Source organism: Schistocerca cancellata, chromosome 5, assembly GCF_023864275.1.
Source record: "Schistocerca cancellata isolate TAMUIC-IGC-003103 chromosome 5, iqSchCanc2.1, whole genome shotgun sequence".
NCBI classification, from domain to species: domain Eukaryota; kingdom Metazoa; phylum Arthropoda; class Insecta; order Orthoptera; family Acrididae; genus Schistocerca; species Schistocerca cancellata.
In genome coordinates this window covers 212,519,294-212,543,507 of record NC_064630.1, presented here as the reverse complement: position 1 = coordinate 212,543,507, position 24,214 = coordinate 212,519,294, and positions in this window count along the sequence as shown.

Below are 24,214 nucleotides of genomic sequence, written 5' to 3'. Positions count from 1 at the left end.
ATTCCTAGTTGAACAGCTCCACTAACGTTCTGTGTCTGACAGAACGTCATTTTTAGAAGTTGATATTCAAACAATTCTCATGAACTGAAACTTAATTGTCACTGAATACCACAATTCAAGACCAGTAAAAATTTCAAACACACCTCTTTTGTTACAGTAATATGATTCGTTTTCCATACCACTTTTTCCAACAAAATTTTATTGAATGTTAGAGTTATTATCTATCACATATCAAACCAGAATTAGTTCTTGTATAGCATTCATGGTGATGCATCTCACATACTCAAAGTACCCCATAAACATTTTGAGCATGATACACGTACTAATGCAATCACTCATTGATCCAGCTATGAACCATCCTCCAGTTTGGAAACCATTTGTGTCCAAATAAATTTCATTAGAAAGTTATACTACGATTATTTATTTGAATTATTGCTATAAAATTTGTTTTCTCTTGAATATAATGTTTTGGCAAATGTGAACTTAAACTTTCTGTAGCTGTTCATCGCTGACTCATTCCACCAATGAGTCGTGCTATCTTGTTTACTGTGTGACTGTAAGTAGTCTCTGGGGAGTGTTGGTGGAGGACAGAGTTGGTGTGGCAAGTCTGCGACTTACTAGCATGTAAAATTGAGTGTAATTTTTATTTTGTGATCTGAATGCTTTAAAAACCCTGTGAAATCAAAACGTAAATTTTTCTAATTCGACAGCTGTGAGAAAGAATATAAATACGTCAGTCTGGAAACCACTGTTTCTTTTCAAAGTGAGCATTTGCAGCCAATCATTTATGCAATAGTAATGAGAAGTGAATTGTTAGCTGCAAGGAACCTATGGGAAGTATGACCATTTATCTTTTAACTACGTAGTAACTTCACGGGAACGTATCAGACCTAGGCCTCTTATATATCATATCCAGCAAATTATTGGTCGATGAGCTGAACCTCCAGTTCTGCGAAAAAATCAAGATGAGTTTCTCTGTTGTTTAATGCTTCATATAAAAACCGTTTTAAAGTGAATCTTTACAGTGTTATTACCCATCAAATGCTGCCATACATTTGTATGTCAGATGGTACTGTTAAATGTTTGTCTGTTAGCTACATCGAAGGGATGGTCTGTTTAGACCGCACAGTGTGACAAGCAATGAATGTTAGGCTGCCCAGGGCAGTGATGGCTGGGCAGCTAGATGGCTTAGACTCGAACCACAGTTGGCCAGTGTAGGTGGCCAACAGCAAATGATCGTTATCTAGCAGCCCGTCGTTGAAAGGAACAAAGTCGACAGCACTCCCACTATACATGTGACGGCGAAACATCGCACTCGACACTTCGGTTACAAGTTAGGGTGGCTGAATTGCAATAGTAATGTTGCAACAGCAGCCTTTACATGCATAGTAGACGGTACGGATTTACGTTTCATATAAATATAAGCTATTGAGCAAAAACAGTGTATATAAGAATTCGTTTTAGATTTCGTACCACACTGGCAGCAAATAAACGATCGCATAAAAATGTAGTCATAAAAAAGCACACGCTTTCGATAGCGGAGCAAAGAAGTACAGGAAATATGCATTTGATAATGACTAATATCCTGAAAACAATACAGAACGTAGTTTACAAAATATGTGATAACCGAGATTTAATTTCTCGTTCTACGTTTTACTAACGACAATGATGCAATAAATAATAAATATTCGCAGCTCTTCACGCACCAGTTTGCGGCGACAATGGCGCAATTCCATCTAGATCTCCATCGTCATTGTTGTCAGAATCAGCCAAAACCGTCTTCATCGTCATCATCATCAGGACAAATCATTTGCTGTTCACGGTCACTGATGATACCTCCGACTGTCTGTGCTGTTCTAATACGTTTTTCGATATGCCTGACCTTTGTTCCTCCACGAGGCTGCATCCACAGTCGCAAAGTCTTCATGCAACAGCTTTTCCACATCTGTTATTGTAAAGGACTTTTTATTATTCCTTGTGTGTGTCTTCACATTGCTCCATAGTAACTCAATGGTGTAGAAATGACAGTGATATCGTGGCAGCCTTACTAGAGTATGACGTTGTTCCTTAGCAGGTTCGTCTCCTACGTGTGTAGACGTCGTAGGCTTATTTTCTTTAAACTTCCGTTACTCGCGCGAAAATTCGTGACATCGTCACTCGCGCGGGTGACTGGTGTCACCCACAAAGCAAGCGGTCTATTTGTACACTTTGAAGGGTCTTTATGACTGGTTTTATGACTTTTTCTTAAATCTAAATAGAATATATTTAATATTTGTACACAGTATAATATATTCTAACGTTTGAAACAGTTTGACCATTTGAAGAACAATATATTCAGATGAATTACTGACATTACATGGCCCCTCTTGTTGCTTACCGACGTACGGTTCTAAATTCCAAGTGTAAGCTGTTTTTACATCAACCAAAGCAAACACTTTTAACCCATACTTTGCTGCTTTGCTAGGAATATATTTCCTGAACGGGCAGTTTTCTCTAAATGACAAAAGCTATTCGTCAACAGCAAGATATTCACTAGGTGAAAAATATTTTTGGCAATTGTTCGTGAATAGTTCAAGTACCTCTCTGATAGCTGTGGTAGCAGCCAACTTGTCAATCTCTCTGCGAACACCTCTATCACGGATATTATCGAACCTCCGACATCTCAACAGGAACCTGAATCGGCTTTCACTTATGCATAAATAACATGATTCAAGTCCCCTTCCCTTTGAGTTATCCCACAATTTCGATATACTCTTCCTAGAACATCTCAAAGATCCACAGGAGCCTGAATCGGCTTTCACTTGTGCATAAATAACATGATTCAAGTGCCTTTCCCTTTGAGTTATCCCACAATTTCGATATACTCTTCCTAGAACATCTCAATGATCCACATAGATATAACAAACCAATGAAAGCTCTGATCTCTATCGCATCTGTTTCCTTAGCGACCCTTTCCCTAGAGAAGTTACCACGAACTTAATTGATGTATATATTAGTGTATGTTGCGGTAATGCTTATTATGTTTTCATCCAAGAGCAAATTCAGAATTTCTATTTCTGTCTTTTTTATATGAGCTTGTTTTTTGGTCCAGGCAAATGCGTAATAAAACCTGCTTCTAATATTGGTGGATATTTATTTTTCCTCCATTTAGTTATTCCATCTTTCCCTAAAAAATACATCCTCTTGAGTTACTGCTTCCTGTAATTCATATTCATCTTCTGAAACTTCTTGTTCTGCTCCTGAATCATGACCGCTTTCATGAACAGAATCCTCAGTCTCTGAGTCAGCGCTATCACTGTGAGCATCTTCATCACTCAGCTCATTGAACCATTGCAGCCATACATTAGGATCTCTACTAAACTCTGTCCGAGGTTTACTGCCTTTGACATTTCTTCCACAATTTAAAAATAAAGAAGATACTATGTAACATGGAAGGTAACTGCAATCAGTTTCAATACGGCTAAATTTACGCACATGAAAGATCGATTGAATCTAGGAAAGCAATTAAGTAATACAGACTTAACTTTGTTTCAGATTGTGGCAGCAGAGCTCGCGCGGATGACAAGTGTCCTCCAGACTATAATAATGTTTCATAAACAATGTATCTTTCGTAACTGAAAGGCAACAATGATTGGAGCTAACAGCTGGAGAGTTAACAGAAAAGTACTGAAAATGGCGCGAACTCAATCCAACCCTGTTAGACAAAATCTAGCGAAAAAGTCACGTGGATGTTCGTGGTAACTTCTCTAGGGAAAGGGTCGCTAAAGAAACAGATGCGACAGAGATCAGAGCTTTGATTGGTTTGTTAACGGAGGGTTAACAAATGAATGTAACAGAAACTTCGTCGTGCTCATATCCGTAGCAATAATTCGGGTCTGTAACGACAGCACCGTAATTTCTCTGCGATCGTTTCTGGTTGGGGCTTTGTTCAGTGTCACAGAGCGATTTGGAGCATTATCTGTTACAACTGTTGTAGAGACAGAAAACTGTTTTGAAAGGTTCCTGAACAACTCGACAAACCGTGTGTGGTCCATGTCTTCATAGTAATCATCCGTCTTTTTGGACCGAAAAACTAAAATTGCAATGGAACAAAACCACTGGAAGAACCTGCATGGACCACAATTAATGTAGCTCGTCTTCCTGTTGGCTGATGACTGCTACGTCCAGCATTCACTAACAGCTTCCCCGGCGTTAATCCACGTTTCGTATAGCCGTATTATCGAATGAATATTTTTGCCCACAATTTTATGCAAGATTATGCTTCAAGTCGTTAAAGTATGCGCCTTTACTAACAAGACTTTGCGTCCGTCCTGCTCTGTGTAATGGAAACCTGTATCTTTCACCAGATTTTTTAGTGACGTTTTCGTACCCCTGGAAGGTTCACTTTCTTTTAACGACACTGGGAACTTTGCTACTGTAGGGTACTCTTTCCTGCTGTAGTAAGCATAAATACACTGATCAGCCAAAACATCATGACCACTGCCCACAGCGACGGTTGATGTTGCCTGGTGGCGTTGCAGGCATGTGACGCGTTTAACAAAAATATGTAAGCGGAGCAGACACACAAGGGGAACCACCCTAACGAAGATAAGGGCTCCAAATGGGGAAATCCATTGAGATAAACGACTTTCACAAAGGTGGAGATTCTGAGTCGCGATAGGCACAACAAAAATATTCACACAATTATAGCTTTCGGCCATTACGGCCTTTGTCAGCAGTAGACACACACACACACACACACACACACACACATACACACACTCACGCAAACGCAACTTGCACACACATCTGCAGTCTGAGAGAGCTGAAACTACACTGCGAGTAGCAACACCAGTGCGTGATGGGAGTGGCGACTGGGTGGAGGTAAGGAGGCTGGGGTGGGGAGGGGGAGGGGATAGTATGGTGGAAGTGGTGGACAGTGAGGTGTTGCAGTTTAGACAGAGGGCAGGAGAGAAGGTGTGGAGGGGGGAGGGGGTAAGTAGTGGAAAGTAGAGGAATAAAAAGAAATTAAAAGACTGGGTGTGGCGGTGAAATGACAGCTGTGTAGTGCTTGAATGGGAACAGGGAGGGGGCTGGATGGGTGAGGACAGTGACTAACGAAGGATGAGGCCAGGAGGGTTATGGGAATGTAGGATGTATTGCAGGGAAAGTTCCCACCTGTGCAATTCAGAAAAGCTGGTGTTGGTGGGAAGGATCCATATGGCACAGGCTGTGAAGCAGTCATTGAGATGAGGGATATTATGTTTGGCAGCGTGTTCAGCAACAGGGGGGTCCACTTATTTTTCGTCCACAGCTTGGTTGTCATGCCTACATAGAATGCAGTACAGTGGTTACAGCTTAGCTTGTAAATCACATGACTTGTTTCACAGGTATCCCTGCCTTTGACTGGATAGGTGATGTTAGTGACTGGACTGGAGTAGGTGGTGGTAGGAGGATGTATGGGACAGGTCTTGCATCTAGGTCTGTTACAGGAGTATGAGCCATGAGGTAAGGGATTAGGAGCAAGGGTTATGTAAGGATGGACGAGTATATTGTGTAGGTTCAGTGGACGGCGGAATACCACGGTAGGAGGGGTGGGAAGGATAGTGGCCAGGACATTTCTCATTTCAGGGCACGACGAGAGATAATCGAAACCTTGGCGGAGAATATAATTCAGTTGCTCCAGTCCAGGATGGTACTGAGTTACGAGGGGAGTCCTCCTCTGTGGCTGGACTGTGGTGGTGGGAGAGCGCAGAGTTTGTAATCGAGTACCTTGAAAACCGCGAAGCTGGTCGAATGTTCACTTGCTACTGTCGTGAACATCTACGGAAAGAGGTAGGACACTGAAACTACCACTAGCTGCTAAATTGTTGGACGTACACGACTTCACAGAACGTTGAATTCGAGGCTTGTCTGCTCTGTGAGGTAGGAAAGATGATCTGTGGCATCTCTGCCGAAAGAGCACAATGTTGGTGCACGCATAAGTATTTCGGTGGACACCGTTCATCGTACATCGTTGATAATGGAGCTCCACAGTAGATCACCCCTACACGTTCACATGTTGACCCAAAGACATCGTCAATTATGACTGCAGTGCGTACGGGACCATCGTCATTCGACCGTCTATCAATGGAAACGTGTCGGCTCTTCGGGTGAAACACATTTTTGCTACGCTATACTCAGTACACCATGAGAATACGCCTGATGTAAACAACATAAACACGATGATTGGTCAGAAGCCGGGGGACACGTACACTGGTTTTGTTACGCTCTTGGAAGTAAGTGCTACTTATATATTAAATATCTTATTACTAAGTTGCGTTAAATGAAACCTTTAGATATTCTAGTGTATTAAAAGCCATCGACGTTATTCTTAATCACGATTTAGCTACATCGTTTTTATTTTTAAAAAATCGTGTACAGTCACAGTCTCTTGACTGTTGTGCTGTGATTGTCGCACTGGTAATACGCTGTATGAATATGACCGAGGCTGCTTCATGCTCCTTAGTGAAACACGCGTGTGAAACAGGGTTAAAAACCGAGAAACAGGTCGTTCTGAATAGTTTTCATAAATTTACAGAAGAAATCGGCTTTGAAGCTTTCCGAGGCACTGCATTTAGTGTAGTTGGAATACTATCAGATATTGAAAGTATAGCGGAATTGGTAGCGTAGCAGATTAGTACACTGTCGCAATTCAGGGATTGGTGGTTCAAGCCTCGCCGTGGATGTCCTTTGGTTTATTTCGTCCAATTTGAAATACCTACATCTCATAATTGTAAAATTCATTATCATTTTTTATGAATAATGCACGTCTTCTTGTTTCTAATTACATATTGCACGCCAAATTACTGTTTTCATTTCATATATATATTCTTAACTGTCGATATTTTATGGGAGATTAACAAAGGTTGCTTAAATTAAGAAAACATAACAATTTAATCTTTTACGACAAGGATGAAAAACCAAATTCTGTTCATTTGAACTGTACCCATGTTTTGTATCACAGATGTAGTCTCACACGCACCAGAGTGATAAGTGTCGTAGAAACATGAAAAAGAATCATTTTCGCAGCATCGAGCACACTATACAAATACTGCATTTTTACATTTGCCACTACACCATTACACTATGAACCACCAGAATTGATCTGGAGCCAAGTTAAGGGATTTGTCGCGAGAAATAACAAGACTTTTAAGCTGCCAGACATACTAGAACTAACGCAAGCATCTTTTTCGCGTGTTGCCGAACGTTGGCGGGATATAGAACGACACGTCATAAAAGAAGAGGAGAAAATGCGGCACCTGGGTGGCTTCGTGGATTCCGTTGTTGGTCAACGTAGCAGATGACGGTTCCAGAACTGAAATGTATTTCTCGGATTCGCATAAGCAAGGAGCAAAGAGATTACAAGATGACTGACTGTAAGTAATATTTTCAGTAGTTTCTGTATTCAACAATACGGCGAAATCCCTGCAGTATGCTTTTGCATCACACATAACGCTCAGAAAAGTTACCCTGTGTCCAAGTTAGGAATTTTCATCACTCTTGTTTGTAATCAGAATCCTGTGTTAGGTGAGAACGAAAGCGTTTTATTCTTTCCGTCTGGTCACCTAAGAAGCGTGCGGTAGCGCTGTAATCTTGCCGAATATTATTTCATTCTCTTTAAAACTTAAATGACATCCGAAGTTATATTGTTTCTCTGCTCGCCTGTTTTTACGTCAGAACTGCAATTGCTCACATCATTGCAGGTTAGTTGGACAGGCTGGCTGGCCAGTGCTGTATAATGAAAATGCGCCGGTAAAGCTGTAGTCCCACATTACCGCCCAGTCTGAGTGTAACATAGCATGAAACGTGTCCTTATCGTCGTACCTGATTATAGTGAACACTGCTTGGCTTCTGCTCCACGTGAAACGAAATCCAACGAGATTCAAGCAAACATGGAAGAATACATTGTGTAATGTTTACATCAGGTTTATTCTTACGATAAACACAGTATAGGTCACCCCCACAAACGCCGTCATCTTGGAGCACGCCATGGACGCACGGTGGTGGGAGGATATTATACAGTGGTAGACATTATCCTGCGCTTGCTTGGGACCTCTAGTAATAATCGAAAACACACTGACAGCTGCAAACCACCTGCATCCCTTTATGACTGATGTCTTCCCCGACGGCGATGTCATTTTTCAGCAGCATAATTGTCCGTGTCTCGAAGTCAGATCCGTGCTACAGTGTTTTGAGGAAGCATTATACTGAACCCACTTTGATGTCTCGGCGACCAAATCCGTCTGTTGTAAATCTTGGCCGCTGTCGGGCGCCATCACCGCGTACACAAATCAGCGGCTCGTTATCTACACGCGTGACCTATGCGTAGACATGTAGTGCCTCATAGCTCCACAAACCAACCAACAAACTGCCGGACCCGCGATACGCTGAATCAGTGATGTATTTCGTTCCAAAGACGGACAAACAAGCTGTTAAGCGTGTGATGAATAATGTTTTGACTTATCAGTGTATGCCTGCGAATTGCATCAGTCCGTGACATGGTGAGGCTGCATTTCTTCTTTCCGTGAGTCAAAAAAATATATTATCTGATCCAGACGTCTCGGGATCATTACGGCTCACGTCTATATCTTTCAACTTCTGCAGTAACACTCCCTTACCCACTAGTGTCCTTTCATGATTACCAAGAACTTTTGACGAGCTTTCCGCTACTTTATCGGCAGGAACTGACGGCTATCCGTGAATACTTACTTCGTATTCTGCTCGTAAAACTCACACGTTCTCCGTAGTAACTCCAGTGCCTGGCTGTTCAGTGGCACAACTCGACGCAAAGGATTGTCACTAGGCGAACGAACTGGCATTTTCCACGTATCGGGATTTTCAACACAGTACAATGCAAGCACACTGTAAAAACAAACCACAAAGCACGTTGTTTATGTTCACAGAAAACAAAGCGGGCAACGCGTGAGCTTCGACGTCATGGCCATAAGCGATTACTTCGCCGTTATTGGTTAGCTCCCCAGGCTAGCACCTCTCGCTTCACGTTCTTCACTTCTATACTGTGACGCTGCGAACTTGAAACGGATGTGTCAAGTGTAACGTTTCAGAGGCCTGGGTATAGCACAGATAGCGGCTTGCAGCTAGTGAAGACAGAATCTGGAGGTGGCAACTTGCTGACACCACTTGGCTCTTGGACCGGTAGGGATGTACCCTCGAGGCTTTCGGCTGGTGATGACTGAGAGTGAGTGTCTAAATTTGGGAGTATACAGGGTGTTACAAAAAGGTACGGCCAAAGTTTCGGGAAACATTTCTCACACACACAAACAAAGAAAAGATGTTATGTGGACATGTGTCCGGAAACGCTTAATTTCCATGTTAGAGCTCATTTTGTTTCGTCCACCTACACTCAATGGAGCACGTTATCATGATTTCATATGGGATACTCTACCTGTGCTGCTAGAACATGTGCCTTTACAAGTACGACACAACATGTTGTCCATGCGCGATGGAGCTCCTGCACATTTACCTCGAAGTGTTCGTACGCTTCTCAACAACAGATTCGGTGACCGATGGATTGGTAGAGGCGGACCAACTCCATGGCCTCCACGCTCTCCTGACCTCAACCCTCTTGACTTTCATTTATGGGGACATTTGAAAGCTCTTGTCTACGCAACCCCGGTACCAAATGTGGAGACTCTTCGTGCTCGTATTGCGGACGGCTGTGATACAATACGCCATTCTCCAGGGCTGCATTAGCGCATCAGGGATTCCATGCGACGGAGGGTGGATGCATGTATCCTCGCTAACGGAGGACATTTTGAACATTTCCTGCAACAAAGTGTTTGAAGTCACGCTGGTACGTTCTGTTGCTGTGTGTTTCCATTCCATGATTAATGTGATTTGAAGAGAAGTAATAAAATGAGCTCTAACATGCAAAGTAAGCGTTACCGGACACATGTCCACATAACATATTTTGTTTCTTTGTGTGTGAGGAATGTTTCCTGAAAGTTTGGCCGTACCTCTTTGTAACACCCTGTATATGCAAGCCTGGTGTGCTAATATTTCTTAAATGGGTGCAGTTTGGCCTACTAAGTCGTGACACGATGTCCATTACATCATTGCTCTAGTCTTACCATCATGTGAGCAACTTCACAGTCCTGGCAGTACCGTAATGGTGTCACAGCTTCTCCTTTCAGAATCCCTGGGTGGCGACTTCAGTAGCGTCAGCATGCTGAATACTTCTTCTTGTGCAAAGCACCTATTGCTGAGATTTCTTGTGCTCTCCTTCCTTTTACGCCTCTTTCCTGAGACAGTCACAGCAGTCCGCTCCTTCACCAAACTGATGGTGCAATGTGTTTCGCCTTTTTGGGAGGTCTGGTCCACAGGAACATACACTATCTATCCAGAATGAGATTTTCACTCTGCAGCGGAGTGTGCGCTGATATGAAACTTCGTGGCAGATTAAAACTGTGTGCCCGACCGAGACTCGAACTCGGGACCTTTGCCTTTCGCGGGCAAGTGCTCTACCATCTGAGCTACCGAAGCACGACTCATGTCCGGTATTCACAGCTTTACTTCTGCCAGTTCCTCGTCTCCTACCTTCCAAACTTTACAGAAGCTCTCCTGCGAACCTTGCAGAACTAGCACTCCTGAAAGAAAGGATGTTGCCAAGACATGGCTTAGCCACAGCCTGGGGGATGTTTCCAGAATGAGATTTTCACTCTGCAGCGGAGTGTGCGCTGATATGAAACTTCCTGGAAGATTAAAACTGTGTGCCCGACCGAGACTCGAACTCGGGACCTTTGCCTTTCGCGGGCAAGTGCTCTACCATCTGAGTTACCGAAGCACGACTCACGTCCGGTACTCAAAGCTTTAGCACTTGCCCGCGAAAGGCAAAGGTCCCGAGTTCGAGTCTCGGTCGGGCACACAGTTTTAGTCTGCCAGGAAGTTTCATACACTATCTATGTCTCTGGAAAAGACTTAACAATATATTCCATAGTTTGACGAACAGGTACAACACATTTTGATTCTCCTTACTCTGATCCAACGTGAACCACAATGTGCATTAAATGCTTGCTATATTAGTTATTATTTTCTGAGACTAAGCCAATTTACTGGTAATTGACGCACTAGGAGCTCATGTGGGGTGGGGATGGGGGGAGAGTGGAAGGCAGTTTTCTGCCTGTAGTAAATACAGTTACACAAACTAGAGTCGGAACCACAACAGCACAAGAAATTTAAACAGGCATCGTCATGACTTTACTGCGTCATTCATCATTGCGTTGCTGTACATGCTGGTGCATCTGGTCTGTGGTAAAGAGTCCTTTACTACTTGCACTGAACTTCCTTCGTTTTTCACCCACGGAAATTACTCCTCTGAATCATAACACAACTAATTAAAAGTAAAAAACTCTTTCTTCTTAATGCAGTTCCTTAGCAAATTGTCTTCAACGGCTAATGGATCCACCCAGTTGATCACTCATGTTTGGCATTTCTCCTCATTTACCAGGTGGCTTCTTAACTCTCCGCTTTGGTACAACATTCGAATCTTCGTCTTTGAAACAAAAGTTTCCCTTACGTTTTCCCATGAAAAAAACACCCACAAAATCATGCCCACTCAAAAACCACATATGATAGTACCACACATAATATGTTCACCGGTAGTTCCATTTGCTCCTCTTACTTCAAAGCTAATTACAGACTGACTCCTTCCTGCGATGCTATACTTCGTTGCAGCTTCCAGCACTACATCACGTGAATTGAATCTCAATGACTTGTATGCAGTTTTATCAGTTCGTGCCGCATGACAGGAGAACCCTGCGACAGGGAATGATTAGCAACAGCTTCCCTCAATTCGACTAATGTCTCCCTGAGTCCCACAGTGAATTGTTGAAGAACAGTTCTTGCACGATGTTTTCTCTTACCCTCAGCACCTACCAAATTGCAAGTACCGTGAGCTTTATCAAACTCCTCATCCCCAGATTGCTTAGTTATTAAGGTTACACATTACTAAGATAGTTAAAAAGATCGAACCACCAAAACACTAAAATTTATGCCGATATTGAAGAAAATAAGCGAAGAAGTGGAGAAGAGATGAATGACCGATCGTACGAAGATGTGGGCAATGTGCGAGTTGAGTTCATTACTGCTGTAAGTCAGCTGTGTTAATGTTGGGCAGAGCTCAGATGGCACATTGCGAACCCGTTCTTGTGATTTAGAGGAGATAACAGCTATTCAGGAGGAGTCTGTGCCTGTACCTACTGACCACACAATGTATATTAAGCCAGAGCAGAGAGGCGAATGTCAGTAAGTATTATTCACGGTTAATGAATGTGATTTATGTGTTAATATGATTGTTGAGCAACAGGATGAATCAGGTACAAAAACTGCTTGTACTTTACTGAAAATAAAGTATTAGTAAGTGACGAGGCAACGAGCGAAGTTCCTGTGAGGAGTGAGCTCACTACCGTTTTATCATTAAAACTTGTCTATATCTGTTGCCCAATGAGAGTGGGACGGTAAGGGACTTGTCTTACGACGATGATGCCATGAGAAGGGGATCTTTTGGATGTCTAAGAATTAGTGAATTTGCTGTGACAGGTTTTCAATAGGTACTACGGCAATTTTCGATTCATGTGGGATGACAGGTAAATATGTAGGACCAGAAGGGCGAAAAGTAAGATATAAGTATGAGGTTTAGACTGAGTCCAGGGCTCAGTGTCAGGAAGTATGGAAATGCCATACTTTCTGATGTCGCGTATTCGCTGTAAATTATTTAATGATCCTGAATATATGTGTTATATAAGTCTCTTGGAATAATTGGGCAGCTTCCGTTTGTTTTTTTTTATGTGCCAGGTAGTTTTATAACACTGCTAAACGGATTTACGTAGCTTGTGCAATCAAATACCAAATTTGGTTTATTACGTACCATGCTCCAACAGAACAAATAGTCCTGTCACGGAAAAGCCACGTATAACACTCCTGCCCGCTACTGCTATACCATAACCTTAAAGTTGGAGGCAGGTTGTGAAATAAAAAGTTAAAGTAATTATGTATAAAGCAAACAGAGCAGTGTTATCCTCTGAGAGGAATTTTCTTATGTTGACCGTGTTGTACCTAACGAAGGTGGCTTATCGGAAGTGAAAGTCAGAATTACGTAAATATTTAAACAGTAACAAACAATATTTTACCAATCTACACTGTTCAAAGAGTAATTACCTAATTAGGTAAGAGAATTATTGACATTCTTGTTTAAGAAAATACACTCCTGGAAATTGAAATAAGAACACCGTGAATTCATTGTCCCAGGAAGGGGAAACTTTATTGACACATTCCTGGGGTCAGATACATCACATGATTACACTGACAGAACCACAGGCACATGGACACAGGCAACAGAGCATGCACAATGTCGGCACTAGTACAGTGTATATCCACCTTTCGCAGCAATGCAGGCTGCTATTCTCCCATGGAGACGATCGTAGAGATGCTGGATGTAGTCCTGTGGAACGGCTTGCCATGACATTTCCACCTGGCGCCTCAGTTGGACCAGCGTTCGTGCTGGACGTGCAGACCGCGTGAGACGACGCTTCATCCAGTCCCAAACATGCTCAATGAGGGACAGATCCGGAGATCTTGCTGGCCAGGGTAGTTGACTTACACCTTCTAGAGCACGTTGGGTGGCACGGGATACATGCGGACGTGCATTGTCCTGTTGGAACAGCAAGTTCCCTTGCCGGTCTAGGAATGGTAGAACGATGGGTTCGATGACGGTTTGGATGTACCGTGCACTATTCAGTGTCCCCTCGACGATCACGAGTGGTGTACGGCCAGTGTAGGAGATCGCTCCCCACACCATGATGCCGGGTGTTGGCCCTGTGTGCCTCGGTCGTATGCAGTCCTGATTGTGGCGCTCACCTGCACGGCGCCAAACACGCATACGACCATCATTGGCACCAAGGCAGAAGCGACTCTCATCGCTGAAGACGACACGTCTCCATTCGTGCCTCCATTCACGCCTGTCGCGACACCACTGGAGGCGGGCTGCACGATGTTGGGGCGTGAGCGGAAGACAGCCTAACGGTGTGCGGGACCGTAGCCCAGATTCATGGAGACGGTTGCGAATGGTCCTCGCCGATACCCCAGGAGCAACAGTGTCCCTAATTTGCTGGGAAGTGGCGGTGCGGTCCCCTACGGCACTGCGTAGGATCCTACGGTCTTGGCGTGCATCCGTGCGTCGCTGCGGTCCGGTCCCAGGTCGACGGGCACGTGCACCTTCCGCCGACCACTGGCGACAACATCGATGTACTGTGGAGACCTCACGCCTCACGTGTTGAGCAATTCGGCGGTACGTCCACCCGGCCTCCCGCATGCCCACTATACGCCCTCGCTCAAAGTCCGTCAACTGCACATACGGTTCACGTCCACGCTGTCGCGGCATGCTACCAGTGTTAAAGACTGCGATGGAGCTCCGTATGCCACGGCAAACTGGCTGACACTGACGGCGGCGGTGCACAAATGCTGCGCAGCTAGCGCCATTCGACGGCCAACACCGCGGTTCCTGGTGTGTCCGCTGTGCCGTGCGTGTGATCATTGCTTGTACAGTCCTCTCGCAGTGTCCGAAGCAAGTATGGTGGGTCTGACACACCGATGTCAATGTGTTCTTTTTTCCATTTCCAGGAGTGTATTTACTCCCTTTCCTGACACTTTTTTTCCTTAAGTAAACGAGTGAGTTATGAGCGACATGTATTCCGTCTGCTTTCCCATCGGCTCAAAAGTCTGTCTTTTTTACCGATGTCGAGCGGTTTGCTGGTCCGCAAGTGGATCGTGCCCAGATAGCTTCTCTGATGGCGCTTACGCGTGCATAGTGAGTTTCGTCATTAACATTTCTTTATAAATATTTCTTCAACCGCGGGTAACACGATAGGGCGCAGCTAGTAGCAATATATAAGGGAATGGAGGTTGCACGCAGTTGTTCGTAAGGACGATTCAGCGATAAAGTTATGTGGGAAGATATGGTTATAGGTCGTGACGACGCATTTCTATATCGGTGTGCGCCCTTGATAAAGGGACGTTGAATGATAAAGTAATTCAGCATGTGTTACCCTTACAGGAAAGCATGATTGGTAACATCTGGGAGAGAGTTTATAGGAAGCTTCAACAACTCATCCCCTACATCGAAAGACGCCTCCCCATTCCTATTATGTGATTACATTATTTGTGCAAAGCTAGTTTTTTTGTTACGTGTTATTTCCTGTATTACATGAACTGAGAAGTTTGGAGTGGTTCTCGAATACATGGGTAGACGGGAGAGCCCTCGGTTTTGTCAGCTACTTATTATGTATTTACATTAACTCGTGTATCGAGAAAACGACTTCTTCATAGATGGTGTAAGGTTTTAATTGTAATGCTGGTATCTTGTTTAAGTATTTATGTATAAGACGCAGTAAAATAAAAACGAGTCACATGGAAAGAACTGGACTGTTTATCGTTTCAAAAGTAATCGTCATAACATCTACATGGATACTCTGCAAATCACGTTTAAGTGCCTGGCAGAGGGTTCATCGAATCATCTTCACAATTCTCTATTACTCCAATCTCGTAAAGCGCGCGGAAAGAACGAACACCTATATCTTTCCGTACGAGCTGTGATTTCCCTTATTTTATCGTGGTGATCGTTTCTCCCTATGTGGGTCGGTGTCAATAAAATATTTTCGCTTTCGGAGGAGAAAGTTGGTGATTGGAATTTCGTGAGATCATTCAGTCGCAACGAAAAACGCCTTTCTTTTAATGATGTCCGCCACAAATCCTGTATCATTTCAGTGACACTCTCTCCCATATTTCGCGATAATACAAAACGTGCTGCCCTTCTTTGAACTTTTTCGATGTACTCCGTCAGTCCTATCTGGTCAGGATACCACACCGCGCAGCATTATTCTAAAAGAGGACGGACAAGCGTAGTGTAGGCAGTCTCCTTAGTAGATCTGTTACATTTTCTAAGTGTCCCGCCAATAAAAACGCAGTCTTTGGTTAGCCTTCCCCAGAACATTTTCTATGTGTTCCTTCCAAATTAAGTTGTTCGTAATTGTAATTCCTAGGTATTTAGCTGAATTTACGGCCTTTAGATTTGACTGATTTATCGTGTAAGCGGCGAAGTTTAACGAATTCCTTTTAGCACTCATGTGGATGACCTCACACTTTTCGTTATTTAGGGTCAACTGACAATTTTCGCATCATTCACATAGCTTTTCTAAATCGTTTTGCAATTTGTTTTGACCTTCTGATGGCTTTATTAGTCGATAAAAAACCGCGTCATCTGCAAACAACCGAAGACGGCTGCTCATATTGTATCCCAAATCGTTTATGTAGATAAGGGACAGCAAAGGGCCTATAACACTACCTTGGGGAACGCCAGAAATCACTTCGGTTTTCCCGATGACTTCCCGTCAACAAAAAAAAAAAGAAAAAATGATCAAATGGCTCTGAGCACTATGGGACTTAACATCTGAGGTCATCGGTCCCCTAGAACTTAGAACTACTTAAACCTAACTAACCTAAGGACATCACAACGTCCATGCCCGAGGCAGGATTCGAACCTGCGACCGTAGCGGTTCCAGACTGAAGGTCCTAGAACCGCTCGGCCACACCGGTCGGCTCTTTCCGTCAATTACTACGAACTGTGAACTCTCTGACAGGAAGTCACAAATCCAGTAACATAACTTCACTACAAGCCGCTTGTGTGGAACAGTGTCAAAAGCCTTCTGGAAATCCAGAAATACGGATTCGATCTGAAATCGCTTGTCAATAGCGCTCAACACTTTACGCGAATAAAGAGCTAGTTGTGTTTCACTGGAACGATGTTTTCTAAACCCATGTTGATTGTGTGTCAATAGACCGTTCTCTTCGAGGTAGTTCATAATGTTCGAACACATTATATGTTCCAGAATCCTTCTGCACATCGACGTTAACGATATGGGCCTGTAATTTAGTGGATTACTCCTACTACATTTCTTAAATATTGGTGTGACCTGTACAACTTTCCAGTCTTTGGGTACGGATCTTTCGTCGAGAGAACGGGTGTTAAGTATGGAGCTAAAGCATCAGAATACTCTGAAAGGAACTTAATTGATATACAGTTTGGACCTGAAGACTTGCTTTTATTAAATGATGTAAGTTGCTTCACTGCTTCGAGGATATTTACTTTTACGTTACTCCTGTTGGCTGCTGTTCTTGATTCGAATACTGGAATATTTACTTCGTCTTCTTCTGTGAAGGTATTTCGGAAGGCTGTGTAACTATGCTTTGGCAGCACTGTCTTCGATAGTATCTCCACTGCTATCGCGCAGAGAAGGTATTGATTGTTTCTTGCCGCTAACATACTTCACATACTACCACAATCTCTTTGGATTTTCTGCCAGGTTTCGAGGCAAAGTTTCGTTGTGGAAACTGTTATAAGCTAAATTTCGAGCTTCTGTAAAAGATCGCCAATCTTGGGGATTTTGAGTCTGTTTAAATTTGGCATGTTTTTTTTTTCGTTGTTTCTGCATTAGTGTTCTGACCCGTTTTGTGCACCAAGGAGGATCAGCTCCGTCATTTATTTCGTATAAATCTCTCAATTGCTGCTGATACTGTTTCTTTGAATTTAAGCCACATCTGGTCTACACTTATATTAGTAACTTGGAAGAAGTGGAAATTGTCTCTCAGGAAGGCGTCAAGTGAATTTTATCTGCTTTTTTGAATAGGTATATTTTTCGTATATTTTTGGGGGATTTGTGGGTTACAAAATTCAGTCTCGCTACGATAATCCTGTGTTCACTAATCCCTGTACCCGTTATGATTCTTGTTATTAACTCAGAATTATTTGTTGCTAAGAGGTCAAGTGTGTTTTCACAACCGTTTACTATTCGCGTGGGCTCATGAACTAACTGCTCGAAATAATTTTCAGAGAATGCTTTAATACATTCATCCCACTGCGAGACAAGTCGGTCAGTGCCTTCATGGAAAAATATTTCCGGTTTCCTATAAAACCATAGTTGTATCTAGGCGTGCACCTCTTCGTCTGACGCAAAGCGACGACCACGAATGTCTTTCTTCAGGGCTCCAAAAACATAGAAACGCTTGGGGAAAGATGTAGAATGTATGCAGGGTATGTAATGGCTTCCCAGCAAAACACAGCACTCAGGAAACGTCGGGAATCGAAACTGTGTGAATTTTATTTTCGATTTTATTCAGCATACCACGTACCTGTTATCATCTTTCCCAAGCATCTACGTCTACCTACTCCACCACATGGAGCTTTACGAACGGTACTTTGTACAAGTGCTAGTCACTTCCTTTTCTGTTCCATTCGAAAATGGAGGTGAGATAGAAATGACTGACTATATGCCTCGGGATGAACTCTAGTATATCTTACGTTTGTGGCCCTTACGCGAAATATACGTAAGCGGCAGTAGCTTCAGATGCCGGCTGTCTAAAGTTTCTCAACGGTGTTCCAAAAGAATGTCGTCTTCCCTCTAATGATTCCCATTTGACTTCTCAAAGCATCGATGATCACTGGATTGAACGAATATCGGTGTAATTGCAGACGAGTGGGACTTGGTGAATTCAGGTGGACTTTCGTGGATCAGCTTTCCAGCAGAGCCCTGATAATGGCAGTTGATTTTAACTTTCAAAAGCTGCGTTCAGAAGCAACTCAGACAGTACAATTATCTACACAGATTATCTTAACGGGCTGGCTCTCTCGCAATTGGTTCCTTCAGATCTACATGTGACGAACTCGTTTGTTCCAATTCTCGATGTTGAACTGATAAATTTTGAGGAAGAGCTGTCGCCTCTCCTGTCTTATGACTGGAATAGGCGTATCACTGAAAAATTCGTCTTGATTAGTCAGTTTGCTCCCTTCAAGTCTATGTGCACAGAGGCGAGGCAAGTTGGACTTAGTGCAGGTTAGTCTGCCGTAGAAGAGTCACTGAGCTGGTCTGTAGCCAGTATGGTGTGTCACTCCTGTGCGCACTTAAACGGCTATTTTGTGAGGGAGTTAGCTCAGATATTTCGAGTTAAGAAATTTATATAACTGTAAAGTCAGATGTTAGAAGCGTTATCGGGTTATATCGAGTGATAATTCTGGTATCAGTTAACTAAAATCAGGCGGGACAGTACTTGTTCTTTACACTGGCACGATTCACTTCATCCATCGTGATTCCGACTGAGTTGTGTGTTTCTTCCGCTGCGAGGCGCAAGCCAGTTTTGACGACTCAACTTTTGCTACGAAATGGTGAATATTATCTTCGGTTGTTCCGTGCATATTTAAGTCTCTGCGTGTTAGCTTATGTGCGTCCATGTTGCGTCCTTGATCCAGCCTAATCTTCGCTGAATAACGATGATTAATGGTCCCCCTTTCGGATCTCCGGACGGGGGCCACCCAACAGGACGTTGTCATCAGGAGAAACAATACTGCCGTTCTACGGATTGGAGCGTGGAATCCTTTATTCGGCCAGGTAGGTTTGAAAATCTAAAAATGAAAATGGATAGGCTGAAGTTAGATACAGCGGGAATCAGTGAAGTTCGGTGTCAGGAGGAACAGGACCTTTGGTCAGGCCAATACAGGGTTATAAAAACGAAATCAGATACGGGTAATGCAGGAGTAGGTTTAATAGTGAATAATAAAAGAGATATGCCATTGAGCTACTATGAACAGTATAGTGAGCGCATTATCGTAGCCACACCCACCACAGTAGTACACGTTTATGTGCAACCAGCGCCACAGATAATGAAGAGATTGAAGGAATATATGACGAGATAAACGAGGGTTAAGAGAGACGAAAATTTAGTTCTGATGGGGGACTGGAATTCGATAGTAGGAAAAGGAAGAAATCAGTGTGATGACGCCATAAGAAATCGAGATATTTATCACCGTTACCTCAAGAGAAACAAGCGATGGGAGAGTGACTGGAAAGTGCGTTATGTTTTTGTTGATAAAGATTGCCATACCTCTCCCCTGGCGATTTGGTCGATCTGTCTGACACCTGGTCGTGTTCTTCAGTTTGTATGACTGGGTAGAACGCATGTACGTCTCTGTCAGAAAGAGGATGTCCACTTTGTATACGTCGATGAAATCCTCCAGTTCTGGTTTCTTGTTGCTGACTCCATTGCCACTGTATACAAAATGTGACGAGTTTTCGTTCTGTGTAAATCTATGGGCTATTACTGGAGCCGAATATTTTCATGGCTCCTTCAACCAAGGTGAGAAGTTTGGACGTCATGTGTAGTTGCCCATATAAATTTATGTAATGCTGCCTTGAGAACGGCGAAAATTTTTCTTTGGCAGAAAGCAGCAGTCACTTGTCCAGCGGATGTTGTGAAGCTCGTTGCAGCAGTGGCAGCTGTGGCAGTTTGCCTCTTCCGTAGTGGAGGGAAGTCGTTCCGATTGTCAACTATGGGTGGTGCAGCGGCGACGGCGGATTATTGCTGGCGCGCCAGTGCAGTTTGTCCTAGGCCAAGTATGTCTTCAGAGCTTGTTGAAACGTTGGGCACCCCTCAAAGAGCCTGGGTGCTCTCCTTCACAGTTCACACACTTTCATTTTTGTGCCTGTGTTTTGTTACAGTTCTTCAAAAGGTGATGATCGGTGCATTTTACACAGCGTGTTGATAGGCTACAATAGTTTGCAGTGTGGAAGAAATGTTGTCAGTGGCAGCGTTTGCACTATAGTGGTCCCTATCTAGGTCAGTAAGTTTCAATTTGCACTTTAGTGTCTACCAAGTGACGAACATTGTAGAATGAGTCAGTCACAAGTTGCTCCTGCACGGAGGGTTACACAGTACACTGGTTTGGCCGTAAGTTTGTCAGTGGTTTCACCTCTCGACCTGAATTGGTTGAACGGAGGCTTGATGAAATCCTAGTGCTCAGAGTTCCAGTTCGACCTCTTTTGGCGATATCTCAGGTAGTAGGTGTTTGATGACTACTTTCAGGAACTTCTCTGTCGGTGACCTATGTGTAAAAAAAGGGTATTTTCGCCTCCTGAAAGAACAAGATGCTGCTACGCTGGTCAGAAAGTGACTCAAAGTGATACTTTATGTTACCATCTTTATATGTAGCTTTGATGGGTCCAGTGACATGCTTCTTGAGTTCAACATTTAACGTCAGGTAACGTCCAGTGTACTGGAATCTGATAGGTGATATTTTCGCAGCTGAAGGGTTTGAAGCTTTCGAAAGTCCTGGGAGTGTTGAGTGTTCTCATCGGAGTCAGGTGGAGCGGTAACTTCCATTTGTTCAACCTCCTTCTGGAGTGGCTCAGTATGTTCGACGTTTGGACAGGCGTGTCACCTGTCAGTGTCTTCTGGCAAGTGTGAATTCTTTCGTTTTCGGCCTCTGCATAAACGGCGCACCATTTGAAACGGTGCTTATCATCGTCGTTGCCATCAAGATCGGTGTCGATTTCCAGGCAATGGGACATGTAGGAGTCGCACGCAAAATCCTACACAGTTTCCTCCCTAGGAGAGGCGTCGTTGTCATAATCGGAAGTCTGCCATGTCTAGCGGCTTCATCTCTGGTAAGTTGGTGCTGTCATCGTCGGTCTTCATTTGTGATCTGTTGGTCGTTGGCCAGTCGTTGTTGGCGGTCTTCAACGTCCAGTGCGATGTTAAAGGAAGGGGTTGGGGGGGGGGGGGGGGTTGGAACGTCGTATTTCTGGATATTCGGAAGGCTTTTGACACTGAACCACACAAGCGGCTCATAGTGAAATTGCTTGCTTAGACAATATCGTCTCAGTTATGTGACTGGATTTGTGACTTCCTGTCAGAGAGGTCACCGTTCGTAGTAATTGACGGAAAGTCATCGAGTAAAACAGAAGTGATTTCTGGCGTTCCCCAAGGTAGTGCAGATGGCGCCGTCGTTTATCGACCAATAAAGTCATCAGAAGATAAAACAAATTGAAAAACGATTTAGAAAAGATATCTGAATAGTGCGAAAAGTGGCAGTTGATCCTAAATAACGAAAAGTGTGAGGTCATCCACATGAGTGCTAAAAGGAACTCGTTAAACTTCCGTTACACGATAAATCAGTCTAATCTAAAAGCCGTAATTCAACTAAATACCTAGGTATTTAAATTGGAAGGAACACATAGAAAATGTTGTGGGGAAGGCTAACCAAAGACTGCGTTTTATTGGCAGGACACTTAGAAAATGTAACAGACCCACTAAGGAGAGGGGTTGGGTTGTTTGGGGAAGGAGACCAGACAGCAAGGTCATCGGTCACATCGGATTAGGGAAGGACGGGGAAGGAAGTCGGCCGCGACCTTTCAAAGGAACCATCCCGGCATTTGCCTGGAGCGATTTAGGGAAATCACGGAAATCCTAAATCAGGATGGCCGGACGCGGGATTGAACCGTCGTCCTCCCGAATGCGAGTCCAGTGTGCTACCACTGTGCCACCTCGCTCGGTTACTAAGGAGACTGCGTACACTACGCTTGTCCGTCCTCTTTTAGAATACTATCCTTACTAGATAGTACTGACGGAGTACATCGAAAAAGTTCAAGGAAGGGCAGCACGTTTTGTATTATCGCGAAATATGGGAGAGAGTGTCACAGAAATGATACAGTATTGGGGCTGGACGTCATTGAAAGAAAAGCGTTTTTCGTTGCGATGGAATCTTCTCACGAAATTCCAATCGCCAACTTTCTCCTCCGAATGCGAAAATATTTTGTTGACACAGACCTGCATAGGGAGGAACGATCACCATGAGGCTCTGAGCACTATGGGACTGAACTACTGTGGTCATAAGTCCCCTAGAACTTAGAACTACTTAAACCTAACTAACCTAAGGACATCACACACATACATGCCCGTGGCAGGATTCGAACCTGCGACCGTAGCAGTCACGCGGCTCCGGACTGAGCGCCTAGAACCGCTAGACCACCGCGGCCGGCCGATCACCATGATAAAATAAGGGAAATGAGAGCTCGTACGGAAATATATAGTTGTTCATTCTTTCCGCGCGCTATACGAGATTGGAATAATAGAGAATCGAGAAGGTGGTTCGGTGAACCCTTTGCCAGGCACTTAAATGTGATTTGCAGAGTATCCATGTGGAAGTAGATTTAGATGGAAGACGCGGACTTACCGGCCGCGGCCGGGGCCCAGGTTCCCCGTCGTTCCCGTTCTGCTCAGCCTAGAATTTACATTGTACGAAACCTGTGTCGTTAACAGCAGTGGTCTCCAATCGAAGCTGGATCCGTCATAAGTGGAGCAGCCGATGGGGCCGCCGGAGGGTCAAGCACCACCGGACAGCGATCGGCCGACTCCTGCGCAACCGAGGCTGCTACCTGGGTCGCGCGCGCACTGTGGTCCACTCTCGTCTGCAACATGCACTTGAATGGGCTAAAGCTACTGTTCAACTCATGGTGGCTACCATACGAAAGTCTACCGCTACCGCCGCCAAACCTAATCACCCACCGACTGTTCCTAGCACACGAATGTTTGCCACCGGGTACCCGCGTTCACTGCCACTGAGCCATAAGTACCTGCTATCCCAGCTCCGTGTTTTTCTAGAGGTGGCCTCTTGGCCGCTGACGTCACAAATCGACGTCAGAACGTCTCTCAGGCGAAGAGCAAGGTGCCAAAACTAGTTTGGTACCTCGCAACATAATCACAAGAGAAGACAGTAGCTGCAAGCAGCATAAACGAATGAGCAACACCGTCTCAGCCACACCCATGAGAGTTTTGCTACGCCACCTCAACCGCACTTCTATGTACAGTACTTAGGCCGAGCATTGTACCGCTTAGCTCCAATCTGCAGTCAGTGAGTAAGATAACAGCATTGTCTTCTAGTATACCAACTGTGTGATCAACGTATTAGGCAGAACTCCACGTGAAAGTTATTGTTAAATTTACTCTGATTAAGTGACTTATATTTTATCTATATTCAGTGATAGGCTAATGTTTAGAGAACTTCTAAGTATGCATGACGTTCCCGTGGAAGTGAACTGTGCCAAGTCAAGTAATTCTTTTTATTTATGTTATGATAAAGTGAACTAATATTGTATGTGTTATAGTATCTACTCGGTCTCCCCCCGCCCCCCCCTTGCCACAGGAAATCAAAAGAACCCATGATTATACTGAAGAGTGTATTTTCGTCCAGTAGAACAAATGGCGCCGAGGCCAGTCTTTTTTATAGACTTACCTGGTTGCAGAGTGTTACGTTGTAGACAGTGTTCACATCCTGTTCCGCCTGGGGTTTGCT